The sequence below is a fragment of the Zosterops lateralis genome (genome assembly GCF_965231275.1).
Source record: "Zosterops lateralis genome assembly, chromosome: 1".
In the NCBI taxonomy this organism is placed as follows: domain Eukaryota; kingdom Metazoa; phylum Chordata; class Aves; order Passeriformes; family Zosteropidae; genus Zosterops; species Zosterops lateralis.
In genome coordinates, this window is record NC_139762.1 from 60937999 (window position 1) to 60954120 (window position 16122).

Here is a 16122-nt window from a genome sequence, read left to right on the forward strand (position 1 = left end):
TAAAACTGTAGAGTCCAACCATTAGCCAGAGTCTGCCAAGTCCATCCCTAAACCATGTCTCTAAGTGCCACATCTACACATCTTTTAAACATCTCCACAAAGGTATTTCTGATAAGCAAGTTTTGTGAGGAAGAAGCTCCTTCACATCCTGCAATGCTCAGTTTTTTACTGCCTCTAGCAACAGAGGTATCTGACACTGGAGATTCGACCCTGTCATCTTTGCATTTGGTGGCATTAAACACAAAGGAAATGAGGTAAGTTCAAAGACTGAATTCAAGTAAAGGCAATGGACAATGAAGAAGTGTTGGCTTACATAAAGCAGCCTCCCCCTCCTGCAGAGCTGCAGATAAGCATCTCTAAAATAATGAACTAAGGAAAAATAACAACATACCACCACAGCCACAAGAGCCCTAAAATAGGAGCCTCAGCAGTAATTGTAACTAGACATTGGTTATTTCTTGGATTATGCAGCCAGAATATTTTTATTTCAGATTTATTTCTGTTTACAGTCTATGCTTTAAGAGATCATTAACATCACCAAGCTGTTCTCTGTTTAGGTAGCAGCAGCAACTTCTTTCTCACTAACAGAATACACTGATAATTGAGAAATGAAAAATTCAGGCAAGATTGCCTCAACAGCTCTTGGGTGCTTGGCAACTATTCTAACACATTCTTCCATAATACCATTACTATGATAAGAGATTGTGATTCTTAAATAAACACACGAGCATTCAACATAAGTATAACCATAAGACACAGATAATTATTGTGAAGTTACTTGCTTTTGCTCAAAAATCTTGGGGGTGGTGTTGTGCTGTGTGTACAGCAGGTGATGACACAACAATAGACAAAGCAAGATAAAGACAAAACATCACAATGAAACCTTTGAGCCCAAGAATCTTGGAGTTATGTTTAATAGTAAGTACTTCAATATTGCAACAGATTATCCCAAAATTTTCATCATACTTTGACAGCTATGGCAGATCACCCTTTCAAGGCTTCAAGGGAAGGAGGGAGAAGAAAGAGGAGTACTTATAATATTTTGTTTAATTCTGTGCTGGCATTTTAACTTCAAGGGCTATTAAATGGCAAGGTTGCAGGAAGTTCACAGTGTATGGTATTACAGAAAAAAAAAAATTAGCAGATCACATGATATATTTGGCACCTGAAAATTCAGGATCTTTTGGCCTAAAAAAATGGGGGAAAGCAGTTACCCCCTCCCCCAACCCCATTCCCATGTAATTAGGGGTATTTCCTGCGGACCAGACAGTCAAGGCTTGGGGCATTTGCAAACAGCACTTACAAATTTATTAGCAGAAGTCAAAACATCTAGCCAGCAGATCATTTCTTTCTGTGTCTCCTATTACTTTAAAATTTCTGGTCTCTTTTTATGGGGACACTGACTGCAGAATGTTTATCTGGGAGGACTGTGAGTTTGTTTTGTTGGGAAGGTTTTTATGGCATTTGATGATTCCTGATGATCTCTGGGCAACAATTTTTTTTCTAGTTAGTTTCAAAAATAACATGAGTTTTGTTTGTTGGCTTTTGGAGATAACTGGCTTTAAAATTATTGTGTAGGTATATTCTCTTCCCTAATCTGTGCCTTGTTGAGGGTCCTACCTGAGGCTGTTGTAGTATTACAGTGGCTTTCAGGTTCCAGGGGCTGCACTAAGGCAGTCTATTAAGAATGTAGGCATTAGAGTAAGAAAAGGCAGGTGAGTTTTGTTATTAGACCTAGGAACTAGTTTTAAGTCAAAGGTGTGTTTGAGCCAGAGAGTTATTACAATGTTTTCTGCTGTCACTGTCTATCTTTAATAAATAGCATCTCCACAAGTAGTACAGACTTCCAGATTTCTAAATCTGCATCATCTAAGTGAACTCAAAATTCTCAAAACACAAAACAAAAATGGGAGCACACATCCAGCATTTCCTTGGTTTTACAATTAAATAAACCATGGAAAATTAATCAGTGATCTCTATTTTGACCAAGCATCTCCAGAAAACAAGGAATGGAACCACCAGCAAACTCAATGAATCTTCTCTATTTCACAGAGCAGAGTGTCATCTTGGCATTGTGAACCACAAGAGAGAAGTTTGCTGTCACTTACATGAAGGTGAAGATAAGAGTAAAAAAGTTTTGGCAACTGTGGAAGACAGTATCTAGTGGTAACATGACTACATTTTGACTGATGGTTTTAAAGACACAGAAAAACAATGCCTGCCATCATGATGATGCTGCCTACAGCTACTAAAATTCTGAGAAGGAAGAAGTCAAAAAACTTCATTTTTGTCACTTTGTTCCTGCTCTAACAAGTACATCATGGGATAAAAGATGCATTGAAGGACAGCACTGCCACATACTCAAGGACTTTATCAGAAGTGTCTTGGTATTTTGTGAGATTTTCTTGCATACTTAAACAGCTAGAATGGCAATCATATGAAGTAATTAAATGAGAAACTTGGCTTTCTCAAGCATGTTATTTGCAGAGAAGAGTTCTTAAAATAAAGAATTCTAGTACCATGTCACTGACCAAGCAAAAGTTTTCAGAAGGCATATAAAATGTAATACTTTTAACGTGCCCACACATGAAATGGACCAACCCCTCCTCAGAGAGAGCATCTTGAAACCAGTGGTGCAGCCACTCGTTTGACAAAACTCAATACCTTGCTAAAACCATATAGCCTCAGATCCTGCTCACAGCAAGATAAGTTGTTTGGGAATAGCTGATTATCCTTGTGTGCAGGAGAAAATACAATCTTCATCAGAAGAGAGGTCAGAGATTGTCACCACTCATCTGCATGCTACATCTCTGCATTAAATTATATCAAAATATAATGGGCAGTGCCTATGATATCATTCCCTAACCTTGTATATTGTCACTGCCATGTGTTTCTGGGTTTGAGAGGATTTTTCTTTTGCCAGTTTTCAATTTCAGTGTAACAACTTTCACAAACAATTCAATAAAAATCTGATATTTTAAGTAAGATTTCACAAGAAAATGTTATATGATACTCCCCCAAAATCCAGTTACAGTTCATGAACTTCAGTCTCCTCTTCTTATCCATGTGATAATTTTGACCAAATAAGGCTTTCCAGTTTTTCTGGCCCAATTTCCACATTTATATAACTAAGCTATTTAAGACCCATGATTCTGTTACCCACATAAACAGGTTCTCATTCGTGTTTCTTTTATTCACATTTGCACAGAACCACAGAGTATGCTGAGCTGGAAGGGGCCCACAAGGATCATCAAGTCCAGCTCATGATCCTGCACAGCACCATCCCAAGAGTCACACCATGTGCCTGAGAGTGTTGTCCAAAAACTTCTTGAACTCTGCAGGCTTGGTGCTGTTACCACTGCCCTGAGGAGCCTGTTCCAGTGGCCAACCAAGCAGCATCTGCATGAACTTCAACAAGTGAAAGTGATAGAATCTGATAAGATGCTGAAAAGCAGTGCCATGGACAGGGCCCTGGGTGCAAGGTGAATCTGAGCCAGCAGTGCCCTGACAACCAGGAGGGACAACTGTGTCTTGAGGGGGCATCAGGTACAGTGTGGCCAGTGGGGACAGGGAGGGGATTGTCCCACTCTGCTCTGCACTGGGGTGGCCTCACCTTGAGTGCTGGGGGCAGTTTTGGGCACCACAGTATAAGATATTAAACTATTAAAGGAGGGCCATGAGGATGGTGAAGGCCCTTGAAAGAAGCGTGTGAGGAGCAGCTGAGGTCACTTGGTCTGTTCAGCCAAGAGAAGAGGAGACTGAGGGGAGACCTCATCACAGTCTGTGACTTCCTCATGAGGGGAACAGGAAGGGCAGACACTGATCTCTGTGGTGACCTGTGACAAGATCCAAGGGAATGGCCTGAAGTGTCAGGGCTGGTTTAGGTTAGATGTTAAGAAAAAAAAATGTTGTATGTGTTTACATCTTGACTAAAAACTGAGTCTCACTGAGTTTTATGTTTGGTTGCCCTCTCTCTGCCTGTTTGAGAGAGAGGACAACAGATGACCTTTTTTTCCTGCTTCTCTTGCTCAACTCACTAATTGTTTCACAATTCATCCAGTATAATGGCCAGTTGTGTTTGAAATTCATTCAGATAATGCTCCCAAATCCTTTGGATCTAAATGGTTTGAACCTGCTAATTTACATGGCAGCTCTAATTTATTTTTTTTTAAAATAGCACTCTTCAAATCCTTTCCATGAGCAGCCAGGTTTGCATGACTGCCAGTCTCTCCCTTTCCTGGAGCCTGCACTCTCTCATCAGAAGCATTTTGTCATGTGCATTACTTGCACATTACCCACAGTCATTGAACAGTACAGAATATGTGAACTAACTATTCACACACACACACACACACACACACACACACACACACACACAAGGTCCTTTTCTCACTTGGAATAAGATAATTCCAATTAGGGACAAAATTTTGATTATCTCAAGGATGCAACTTTTCTCATTTATAAGCAATGAGCTCTGGAATAGTTTAAGAATTGCTACTCTCCATGCCTACTGTGCTCACTTTAGAAAAAATACCATGGACATTATATTTTGATGTCTGATTTTATTTATCTGCACTATGAACAGTATAATAATGCAGTTACATTAAAACCAACAGTGTTGAGTTTTTTGCTAAATGATCCCCCAGCAGCAGCTGGCCATGCACAGAGAACATGTGGCTCTGGACAGCAGGCCCTGTGACAGACTAACCAAACATCTCAAAAGGGAAGCTTTCAGTTATTACAGTCCAAGTACATCATTTCTATTGGAAGGATATTGCAATCTGCAGATTAACCATGAATTAAATTTATATTAAAAAATAATATCCTGCATTTCATGTGCTAAATTACAACAGATGTAATTAAAGCCTTTGAAAGTAATTTTGGCTGGTGCTTCATTTATATCTACAGCTAAAACAGACACTTTCTCAGGCATTTATGCCAAATTTGACTAATTTTTCTGCTCTGTGTTTTAATTACTGTATATGCTTTCCTGCTGCAGTTAGAAATACCCATTACACACTTGAACAGCCAATGCTGTGAGAAGGCGTGTGCTTTTTTTTTTTAAGCCTAGTGGTATTTCAAATCGTTATGTGATAATGGCAAAGCTCACAGATGCCTCTGCTGCACGCTGCTATAGACCAGTCTGTACACAGACACACCCCAGCATGACCCACAGTTGACCTTGGCTGCAGCAGCACAGCACACCCAGAGCACCCTCACAGATGCAAGAGAAGCTGCTCAGGATCGTGCTTGCTCCACAAAACTCCACTACACTTCCCCTACCATGGGCACCTAGGTTAACGCCAACTTCAACAAACATCTTCCTCTCAAAGAAGACTGATTTGTTTGGAGTTAAGATTCCTTGCATCCCCATCCCTACTGTGCAAACACACAAAAGGCATTCCAGCCAAGAACTCAGTTCCTACAGCATAGTCCTCTACCAGCATCCCCAGGGAATCCCAGCCTCCTAACTCTTAACGGGTTGAATTTCAGGGTCTTAATAAAAGCTATTCCTTAAGTTCAAGAATCTACAAGTTTTGAAGATCATCCCTTCTAGTGCAAGTTCAAGGTTTTAGTCCACTTGCAAAGTTAAACAGGAGGAATTCCAAGTGCAAAAAATCCATAAACTACTGCAATCCATTCCTTGTTTTGCTTGGCTTAACTGCTGAGTTATCTCCCCAGGCAGCCAGCTACAAGCTGTTAGTGGAATTGGAGTTTTAGATAATTTGGTGAGATCTTCCTGCAAAAACAGTCTTGTTCTCCTCCTTGGCTTTGTAGGCCAAACCACATGATGAAGTCACTTCTAAATGTGTGTACCACATACTGTAGGTATGTGTGTACTTACACGTTGTCTATGGTTAACACTGACAGATTAGTGAGCAAGTTCCCCCTGAATTAAACCAACGATGTCTACACCAAATGTTTCCATGAGTCTTCATTTCAAGAAAATGGGAACAGCTGCAAGCAGGAGAAGGCAGTAACAGCTGTCTTAAAGTGAATTATGTGGAAGGATTTGCAGATAAAATGAAGTGGATTTAGAATAGCAATTTCTGAAATTTTCTCCACTCAGCTGTATAAGCAAAAATGTTAACTCATCACAGAGACATCAACAGAACAGTTTTTTACACCTCTGTGGATCTGAAAAAGTAGAACTTGGCCAAAAGCTTTTTTTCTAAGAAGAAATATGCCTTTGCATGTTGATTGGTAAAAATAAGACAAGCTATATACGTAAAATGTTCATGTCCATTCTACCAATAGTTACATAATAAATATTGTCATTCCAGTAAAATTTAAAACAACTATATTTCCTTAATGTGGAGAACAAGCAAAGGACCTAATGCAATCTAGGTTTTGTCTAAGAGAGTATCCAGATTCAAGTTATATGGTATTTTCTGCAATCTGATCCAGTGAAAGATGATGCTGGCCACGGCAGGCAAGCTGGACTAAATGGTATCTTTACATGTCCCTTCGAAAACCAAACCATTCTGTTATTCCACAAACAAACAGAGGAATGCATCACTGTTCTCAGAGTAGATGTTTCAACATTACAGTGCTCCTTATGAACAGTGTCCACTACAAAAAAAAGACATTTTATGCCATGTTTGGAGGATTTTTCAGTAAGGAATTCTAATCAGGGAAATAAGAGAGTGAACCAAAATATAAAAACTACTCAAAGCAAGTCTGAAATTATCAGACATCTTCCTAATGAACAAGTCACATGCATATTTGACCCACACTAGCTTTACCACGAAAATCTCTACACCCCTGTGTGCTGTGGAAATTCAGGCACACCTAGGTCTAGATCCTGTCCTGGAGCATAAAACCGAGGGAGTACCCAGCCCTGTGCCAGGAGACCTGCACTGCAAGAAGGACTCATGCACTCAAGTCCTGGAACTAGTTTCAGATACAGGACCTGAAGCGTGGCCTTTTTCTTTATGGTGGCAGTGTTTACCTGCACTGAAATATAGTGTTTACCATTATGAAGCAGTGGAGCTGGGCAGTGGTCCCCTTTAAACAAACAAAAGCTTGCATTCTGTGTTTTGTACACCTTTTCCAAAACTTCACAAAATTATAGACTGCCAAAGTGTCAGAAACACATTTTTTGCTTCTTTTCAGATTCTTCCTCAGGAAGTACAGTATATTAATCAAAACCTCTCTGCTTTGTCTGCCATTTGTGGATTTTTAATGGATCTTGGTGTAGTAAATAGTCAAGTTTTCCTTATGATAAAGACTCTGTTTTGAAACATAGAATGCTCAAAACTTGCAATACAGTCCCCAAAGAAAAGAGGATGAAAGTTTTAAACTAGTATGCATTTGGAAAGCTCTGAGTAGTCAGCATTTTCCATCTGTGATGCATATTCCTATTTTTATTGTATTCATTCCATAGAAGAAACACCTACCTCCACTGCATTTCTCTCCCCCAGCTTATCAGTGCACGCCCTTGACCAAAGTACAAAAAACCACCATTTACCAACACTCTGCAGGTGAAAAGCTATTCCTCTGTATAAATTATACATCTTGGGAGCTCAACATTTCTTTCATGCTGAAAACCTATTCAAGCCTTCCCACATCTGTGGGCTAAGTGGTTTGCTCCAGCCAGGGGGCCCGACAATTGCTGATATTTCAAGAAACCTAATCTCTTAATGTTTGGGATCAGACGAAGGGTATGGCCATAAAAGAGACAGCTTGAAACAGGCCTAATCTCCAGCATATCTGAACCTACAGATGGCAGAGACTCTAACATAGATTCGACTGACTGGAGTCTGCCTGCCCAAGGGTGGTCCAAGTGGAGTGATTCAATCCCACATGGAAATCTCTCACACCAATATTTCTGTCCTGGGCAAGTAAAGAAAGGATTGGTGCTGGCTTGAATTGAGCATGCACCACTTCCACCAGAGACAATATTCCTGCTCTGACCGTGCCTAAATTCCTACTCCTTCATTTCCAGACTGCCAGCTTCCTTAGGTCTGCCACCTCACTGGGGACTCTGTGCCTGAAGATTTCCTGACCAGACAACCCCAGTGCTGCCTTTCCCAGTCTACAGTCACTGACACATTGCTACTTTTTACAGAGACACTGAACATTTTCTCAGAGAAATGCAGCATTGATCAGTGCTGTGACACACAGCAGAGGCACAGCTTTTCCCTTCAGCCCACTCCATACCATGATCCATAAGGATACATACCCTTGTCTCTCCTCCAACAGACCAATAAGCACCACACTCTTTTATTCCTTGTAAAACATGAGCATTTTCCACCTCAGCTTAACTTGTCCCTACTCTGTGCTAATTGTAAATGTTCTAAAACAAGTTTAAACTTTCAAGTTGAGTTTTCAGTCGACTGCAAACTAGACCTATGAGTCAGCACATGCACCCAAAGACCAAAACCAGTGATATATTATGTGCAACACAGGCCTCCTGCAGAGGCCCCTGAAATAAGAAAAGAGACCGCCCTGACTGTCTGCAGAGCAGCAGTGTAACCAGAATTAATAATTTCCAAGAGGGCTGATCTGAGGAGCTCAGAGCCCAAGAGAGGGCCATCCTCCCTGGAACATAGCACATCTGCAAAGCAGGATGTTTTCCAAGCTAAGAGTTTTTCTGGTGAGGAAGCAGGAGGCGTAAGGATTATGGTTACTTTTGAGGGCCCTGGGAAGGTGGGGGAGGGAGGTCAGGCACATGGGGCACATTCACACAATTATCCAGGCATAAAGAAAAAAAAAAGCTATTCTGATCCCTCCTTCAGCGGAACAGCAGCAGTGCTCAGCAAGTTGTGAATTTACTGCGTGGGAGTTGTTTCAGCTCTCTCAGGGAGATTTTTCTGCCTATACTGCATATACTGGGTTATTGTGTCTGGTGTGTCTTTCATTAACTTATAGAGCCCAAATATAAGAGAAGGCATATGGAAGCTGGGGAAGTGACAAAGCAAAGCTGATTTCCAGACTGGCATTTCAAAAGTTAATCTCAACTTTTCGAAAGTACTCATCACCATAGACTATTTAATAATAAGTTAGCTGAAAGGGGGAAAAAAGTGAGTTAAGACTATCACTCCCCATTTAACTTGATTTAACAGGTTAAAGGTCAGTTTTTAAATACCCCAAGACAGAAAGACTTTTGTTACTAAAGTTTCAAACACCAGAGCCCATTTTGCCTGGCTGAATACTTATACCAATAATTAAAGTGTCGATTACAAGGGGAAAAGCAATACAGAAACCACTGAACAGAAAGTCAACATGATAAAATTAGTTCCATGCTCCTATCAGAAATCCCCTCTAAATATCCCACAGCTGGCTAAAGAACAAGCACCTAGCTGTACACCTGAAAGAACACATCCATCCAAGTGCAGTGTTTAGTCAGAAAAGGGCCAAAAATGTCAAAACAACAAATCTTTGTATCTGCTAATAAGTGAGTTTCCATTTTAGTATCTGTGCTAGAAATATATACTTATTGTCCAAAAAATTGTCATTTAAAAATGTAACTGAAAGTATAAGCCCAAAGACAACATAGAAGAGAGTAGACCTAAACCAGCAGCTTTAATGAGACTGAAAGGACAAGGAAATCTTCACCACAGACATATGTCATTTTCAAGGAAGTTTTATTATTCCATTTCACCTTCTTTCACATTGAGAGTCATGTACCCACAAAATCTGCAGTGGTTCTCACTACCTGCTGCCAATACCTAAGGATGCATTAATCTTACTCATTAGGACCATCAAAGCCAGCTTTAAGGACAAGACTGTATTTTAATTGCTGAATCTGAAATTTACTACTATACCTCTACTAAGCAATTACACTTTAATAATTTGCCACGTGTTAGGATGCCTGAAAGAATTTAGAATCCAAGATTGTCATCAAAAAAACAGCAGGTTGGACCAAAATCTGGTGGCTGATTTAAAGAAAACTATTCCTCCTATTCTGAAGACAAACTAGAGACACTCCTTTAAAGTTCTGGTATTATATCTGTTTTTTATGACAAATCAATGCAATTTTAAGAGAGTTGTTTCACACTGTGGTGCAGAAGATACATTTTGATTAATTTTTAAAGGTGAAAGTGGTTGTGATAAAACTTTTTACTTATTGACCAAACCCTAAATCCTGAGATCTTCAAATCTTAAAAAAACCATATAGTACTATTCTCCAGCAAGGACTAAGTATTCTCTGGCAACATAAAAAGTTGAGCTTATGCCATGGGCACCTTACTTTTACCTAGCAGCTTTACACTTTATTTTTACCTTACATTTACCTAGTGCTGCTGAAGCAGTGGCTGAACAGCACTCCTGAGCTCCTGCAAGAGATGAGTTTGCAGATGACCAGCATAAGTTCATAATAAGAACTGAACAAAGTTTCTACAGTCCTCTACAAGACCAGAGAGTTGTGATATCACACAGAAGGTTCAGAGTTATGGAATTCACTTAAAATGTGAGTTAGAAGGCAGAAGAATCTCTCCCAGGTCCACTGGCAGTTCAGTTCTCACCCTCTCTCAGTTGCTGCCCTGCAGGTCTTAGAGCAAGACACTTGTCTGCATCACTGGGAACACTCAACTGTTTATCAGCAGATGATTCATGAGTGCACATGAAATGATATTTCATGTAAGACAAGATACCATGAGAAGTAAATTCTAGAAATGAAAAGTTTCTTGTATTTCTTTTTAGACATACTTACAATGATTGTCCTTGGCAAAAACCACAGTCTTTAAGGAAAAGCGAGCCTGTGACCAAGCCTGAATTTCTAAAGTCCTGCCTCACCAGGGTCATGGCAAACAGTGAGAAACAAATCTGCTCTTTCAACAAGGACTACTTCATTCAGCTGATCATTGATTAGGCAAAATAACTGCATGTTATAATTGTGACAGAGTGTAATGACTGTGCATGACGGAGAGAAAAGAAAGTTCAAGACCCGAAGTTGATGTCTAAGTGCCCACTTTCACAGATTCTCCTAAGATTCAAAAAGTACTTTTGATGATTTTCACCATTTTTATAACAGCTGCACTGTCTGAGCTGCTCAGAGTTTTAATGTAATAGCTATAATGTATTTTGCTGTTACTTTCTGCTCATTACAAATGAAACGCCCAAGCCATATTCATTCAATACCACAGAGAAAAGAGAAACAAAGAAGAAAAGAGAAGAAAGGTCACTGTCAGGCCAAGATCAAGTCTGGAAAATTTCAGCTTGAGACACGAGCATTTCAGGAAGTTATAAGCAACTGAAACAATAAAGGAATTATAATTGAAACACTGCAAGAATTTTAACTATAGCTCTTTCCACACCAACCAAGTATTATTTAATGTATTTCAGAAGTATTCGGGAACTCTTCTTGACATGAATGATCTATGCTTTCAAGATCACTCCCAAGCTCCTTGGAAAAGCAGAAGAAAGGGATGATTGGGACTGGCCACAGCTGCAGCTGATGGAGATTAGCAGAGCTCCCTCACTTTCACTTACATCTGTGTGTCACAGGAAAAGCAACAAAAAGGAAACAAACCAAAACTTGTAACAGTTATCTAGTTTACTTCTGCATTGCTTCCCCTCCAGAACAGGGCTGGCATCTCTGCCAGCCTCTCACCAGAGCAGCTAATTGAAATGTGGCCTGTTCTGATGCATCCTTCAAGGCTACATTTCTCCAGCTGAAGAGAAGTGGATGTGGAAGTCCCAAGGACAGTGTTTTTGTTCACACCTCCTCTGCACACATTCCCATCATGTCCTTGCCCTGCTCCTCACAGGAATGACATGAATGGAATGAAGTCTAATCAAAATTATCTCTGTCATTCCAGAAAATATTTATAATTGTGAACAGAATAAATGCACCTTTATTTTTTCCCTTCACTGCTCCAAACACAGAATCTAGAAAGCCATCCTCTAATTGCTGAATTCCTGTTGAGATAATCCTAGACCAATCACTTTTCCAAATAGTGCTCTACTAAAAACTTCAAAACTTCAGACATAAAAAAAAAAAAAAAAAAAAAAATCTGCATGCCACTTCAGGCATTTAACTGCCTACACCTACCAAAAAAAAAAATAATAATTAAAAAAAATTAAAAAGGCAAACAATGCTTCAAATTCATTCTACTTGACTGCAATTAACAAGTGTTTATAAAGGGCAATACATCAAGTTTCTAATGCAATGTGCTAGAGGCACTGCCACCAGCATCTTCAATTCTTTCCAAACACTGTGATACTGTGTTTCAGTCAGAAACTAGGTCATAAACTTCTCTATTGGAAAGTGTTTATAGCTGTTTGGACGGGATTATTCTGTTCAAGAGGTTATAATAATAAAGGAAGCTTGCAAGCATACATTTTCCAAACTCTTGGTAGGTCAATGCCAGTTTGGGAAATTGGCTCATTATTTATCCTTGTTTGGCTCCTCCAATCTCAATTTCTTGTTTGTTTTGACCTCCCTCTGGACAGACATAAAACTTACTGTTTCATCTAAGTAACAGGAGGAAGACTATAGAAAAAAAATTTCTCATTTATTCCAGTTCCAGAATCAGTTTTAAAAAAACACTGTCAGAGTTTCAAGAAGCATTCAGATGTTGAGTCCTGCCAAAGTTTACAATCTAGTTATATCCTGCTACAGAAAAAAAATATATATTAAAAAAACAACCCTGCTCTGTTTTTACAATTTTATACAAATCTCTGGCAAGAAACAATCCACCTCCACATATTCACATTCATCCAGAGGATCTGTGGATAAGCCTTATTCTCCTTAGTCTAATCAAATTGTCTAATTCACTTTCTTCATTTCCAAACTCTCTCAACACATTTTCTCAGCCACTCCTTCCTGTACAGGAAAACAAAGCAGATTTGCCCTTCTCCTCACCACATCTCCCTTTTGAAGGCTTAAAACAGCAAGCAAACAGTTTACCCACAGTTCTAGTATTGCAAAGCTTTCTGATTTGAGGTTCCTTCTTTTGGCTCTCCATTAAATACCTGGTCATTTTGTACCACAAGCAAGTTCACTGTCCATCAGACTCACAAAAGGGATCCAGGGGGAAATCTTTGTCCATTTTCTGGGGCCTTGAGGAACAAGGTGCCCAAGAGTTTCCCCTAGGTGAGCAACTTGGCTTTGCAGTCTTTTACATGTTTTTCTATGAGTCATCAGAATGCACACACTGGAGTTAACCTCAAGTGAAATAGCCTTAAATGATATGCTACATCCAATTTGCCCTGTATCTCATAAGGATTTATTCCCAAATACAGACACAGAAGGGAAAATAAGAGCACTTGGGATAGAAAAAAGTGTACAACGTTCATCTGGTTCTGTAATCACTTACGAAGTCCAAGATCTCCACTGTTTTTAACAAAAACAAAAATCAAGAGCAAAAATAAACCAAACTTCTATCCAGCTGCATAATTTTGTCTCCCAAATATTCTCTGCCAAGAAGGAGAATCAGTATAATTAAATTATTCTCCTTCAACTGGCTCTAAGGTTTTAGCTAAAAGCTGTTTTAGTTTCTGCTTGCTTTTACAGAATTTGAAATGCCTTTACACTGATAAGTGTCATATTCTGAATTCTGTAGTTAGCACATTCACAGTCTCAAATTTTATGTTTTCAGACTGAAGAGGCCCACCTTCAGCCTTTTCCAGTTCAGCAATCCTACCAAAATAGTTAACATCATATATATTGCATAGAGTTTTTCTGATACTCCATCTAAGCAAGTCAGGTAGATTTATGCAATATTCACACTTCCTTCCATAGTCTCAACACATCAGGTGCAATATGTACAGTCAGGCACTCAGTGCAATGATTTTGCTGCAAAGGCATCATTGGGAAATTCCTTTTTTTTTTTTTTCTTTTTTTTCTTTTTTTTCTTTTGGTCCATCTAAAATTTCTGTGAAGCCAAAAGCAATGTTTTAAATGTGCAAAAGAAAAACAACAAGAAAAAAATAGTTCAGTTCTGATTAATGGTCCTATATTTTAATGTCTTGCTGAGAGGCTAGACCCATTGAGTATGTATCCCCAGGATATTTTAAATTTATGGTAGTTTCTTCCACACAATCTTACATCCTGTCAGGGAAAAAAATGGCAGGATGACTGCTTAACAGATGACATAGCATCTTCTTTGTTGCTTTCTGTAACTCTAGGAGGTACAAAACATAAACCCCAAATTACTATTAAAATCATGGGAAATAAACTAAAAGATGAAAGCAAAACAGGTCTGAGCAGCTGCCTCAAGCCTATTCATTAGGAAGGCACTAGCAGTGGGAGGGCCACAGAAGGCCTGCAGTTTCATTTCACTTCAAGGAGATTTTAGTCTAGCTGCTTTTAAAACTCTCTTTAAAGCTTTGCACCCATCATCCTTTCCTACCACCCCACTGGAGCAGAAAAGGCTCGGCTCAACTCCTGAGTCTCCTGGCATGTTAACCCAGTCCCCACAGTAAATGCAATCAGCAAGTAGGAGGTGCAAAACTAACTTCAGGGACTACTTTTTTCCTCCCTCCTGGAATTCAGCTGGGGTATCTGGAACAGTACAAAGTGGCAGAGCCTCAAAAACCACCTGGGATCAAAACATCATCTCACAAGTCCACAGAAAGGAAAAGCATAGCCAAGACTACTCAACAAGGAAGCCAGAACTGACTCAGATGTCCATCTGTGGAGCATGAGAAGTTGATCTGGGAAGCAATCACACACTCCACTCCCCTCTCTTGGCACCAGCTGTCAGTCTCTCCATGGGACAGGAGGCTGCTACACCTTCCCTAAATCTCTAGGCTTATCCTGCTCCTTGATCCACAGAGACTAACATTTTGATGTGCTTTTTATATATTTATGCTCTTGTACCCTGCAAGCTGGAGAATAAACTCCAGGGTCATTCTTTTGTATATTTTGTGTCCTTGCCTTAAGACAATTCTAACACTGTACCTACACATCTGGCTCCAACCTGAACACAACAGTCCACCAAGTCTGTCTTCACAATGCTCTCACAAAAGAAGAGAAGAGGGCAGGGGAAGCCCAAAGATACTAAAGCCCATGTGTGACTTAAAGCAGCACTTACATATAAGCCCAAGCCTTTCACTGTAGCCATAATGTGCACTCAGCAGTGCCCACCTTCACTTTGGAGCACTGGCTCCTGGCAGCTCTACGCTGCCAGCACAACAAGGTGAACCTCAGGTGCACAGAAAGCTCAGTATAGCCCTGGGCATATCAGAGTTGTGCAAAAAAAAGTACTCTGGACACACTATTTTCTCTACCAGAAATGCAAGCATGTGGGTATGTAGCCACTTAGTTCCCACTGATACAGAAACTAAAGATTTTATCCATGTTTTCCCAGCAAGCTTGTGGCACAGCAAGCACTAAAATCAATACCAACTTTTGCTTGCCTTTGTGCAGGCTTTAACAAGCTTGCATTAACCTCCAGGGATATCAAAAACTTGACAACTATATCCTGAATCGGCACAGCCTTAAAGAACAAGTTAAGTTACCTAAACCACTCAAGAAATTCTGAAATCATTCTTATATTCAGACCTATAGTTGTGACCACCAATGTAAAACAAAATTCTTATGGAAATTTATACAGTAGCAAGGGTAAAGACTGTAATAGCAGTAGCAGCATCTGTTACCAGGGTTACCAAATCTAGAAGGAAAACAAAAAACCTGCTGACAGTGACTTACAGAGAGATATATGTAAACATTCATGTAGACAAGAGATTTATATTTTATATCCAGTGAATTTTAGTGGTGTAACATTAAAGACTGCTACTATTGAAGCTGAACCAAAACAATGTGAGGAAAGTTAATGAACAGCCACACCAAATGGCATATATCTGATTTCTTACCTGAAGTGTGTTCTGTTCATCCATCCATCATTACTGCTGTCCCAGGGCAATGCTCCAGCAACCACATAAAAAGATCTGGTAAACTCCTAAGTGTTTAAAAAGAAATAGCAACTTACACAATGTAAAAGCCACCAAATAGAACAATAATTCCTCAGAATTCAGTGTGACACTCAATTTGTAAGAATTATTTTTAGTTCCAATGATTTAGACCTTCTCCAGGCATTCAAAGTTGTGATATGTTCAGCAGCAGCAGAATCAAAACCAAAAGTAACACAATTACTAACAAGACTAATTATAGATGCAAAAATCAACATGACATGTAAAAACAGAAGAATGAAAAGAGAAACAGTAATCCAC

The 16122-nt window shown here is 39.5% G+C and overlaps 1 long non-coding RNA gene across 1 annotated transcript in view; it reads right to left on the bottom strand.

Annotated features, from left to right (window-relative positions):
* Positions 1–15857, bottom strand: part of LOC310914355 — a 172312-nt gene extending 156455 nt beyond the window's left edge. Inside the window, exon 1 of the long non-coding RNA XR_014591010.1 lies at positions 15766–15857. This is a non-coding gene — a long non-coding RNA (uncharacterized lncRNA). The remainder of the gene's footprint in view (positions 1–15765) is intronic.
* Between the last annotated feature and the right edge of the window lie 265 nt (positions 15858–16122).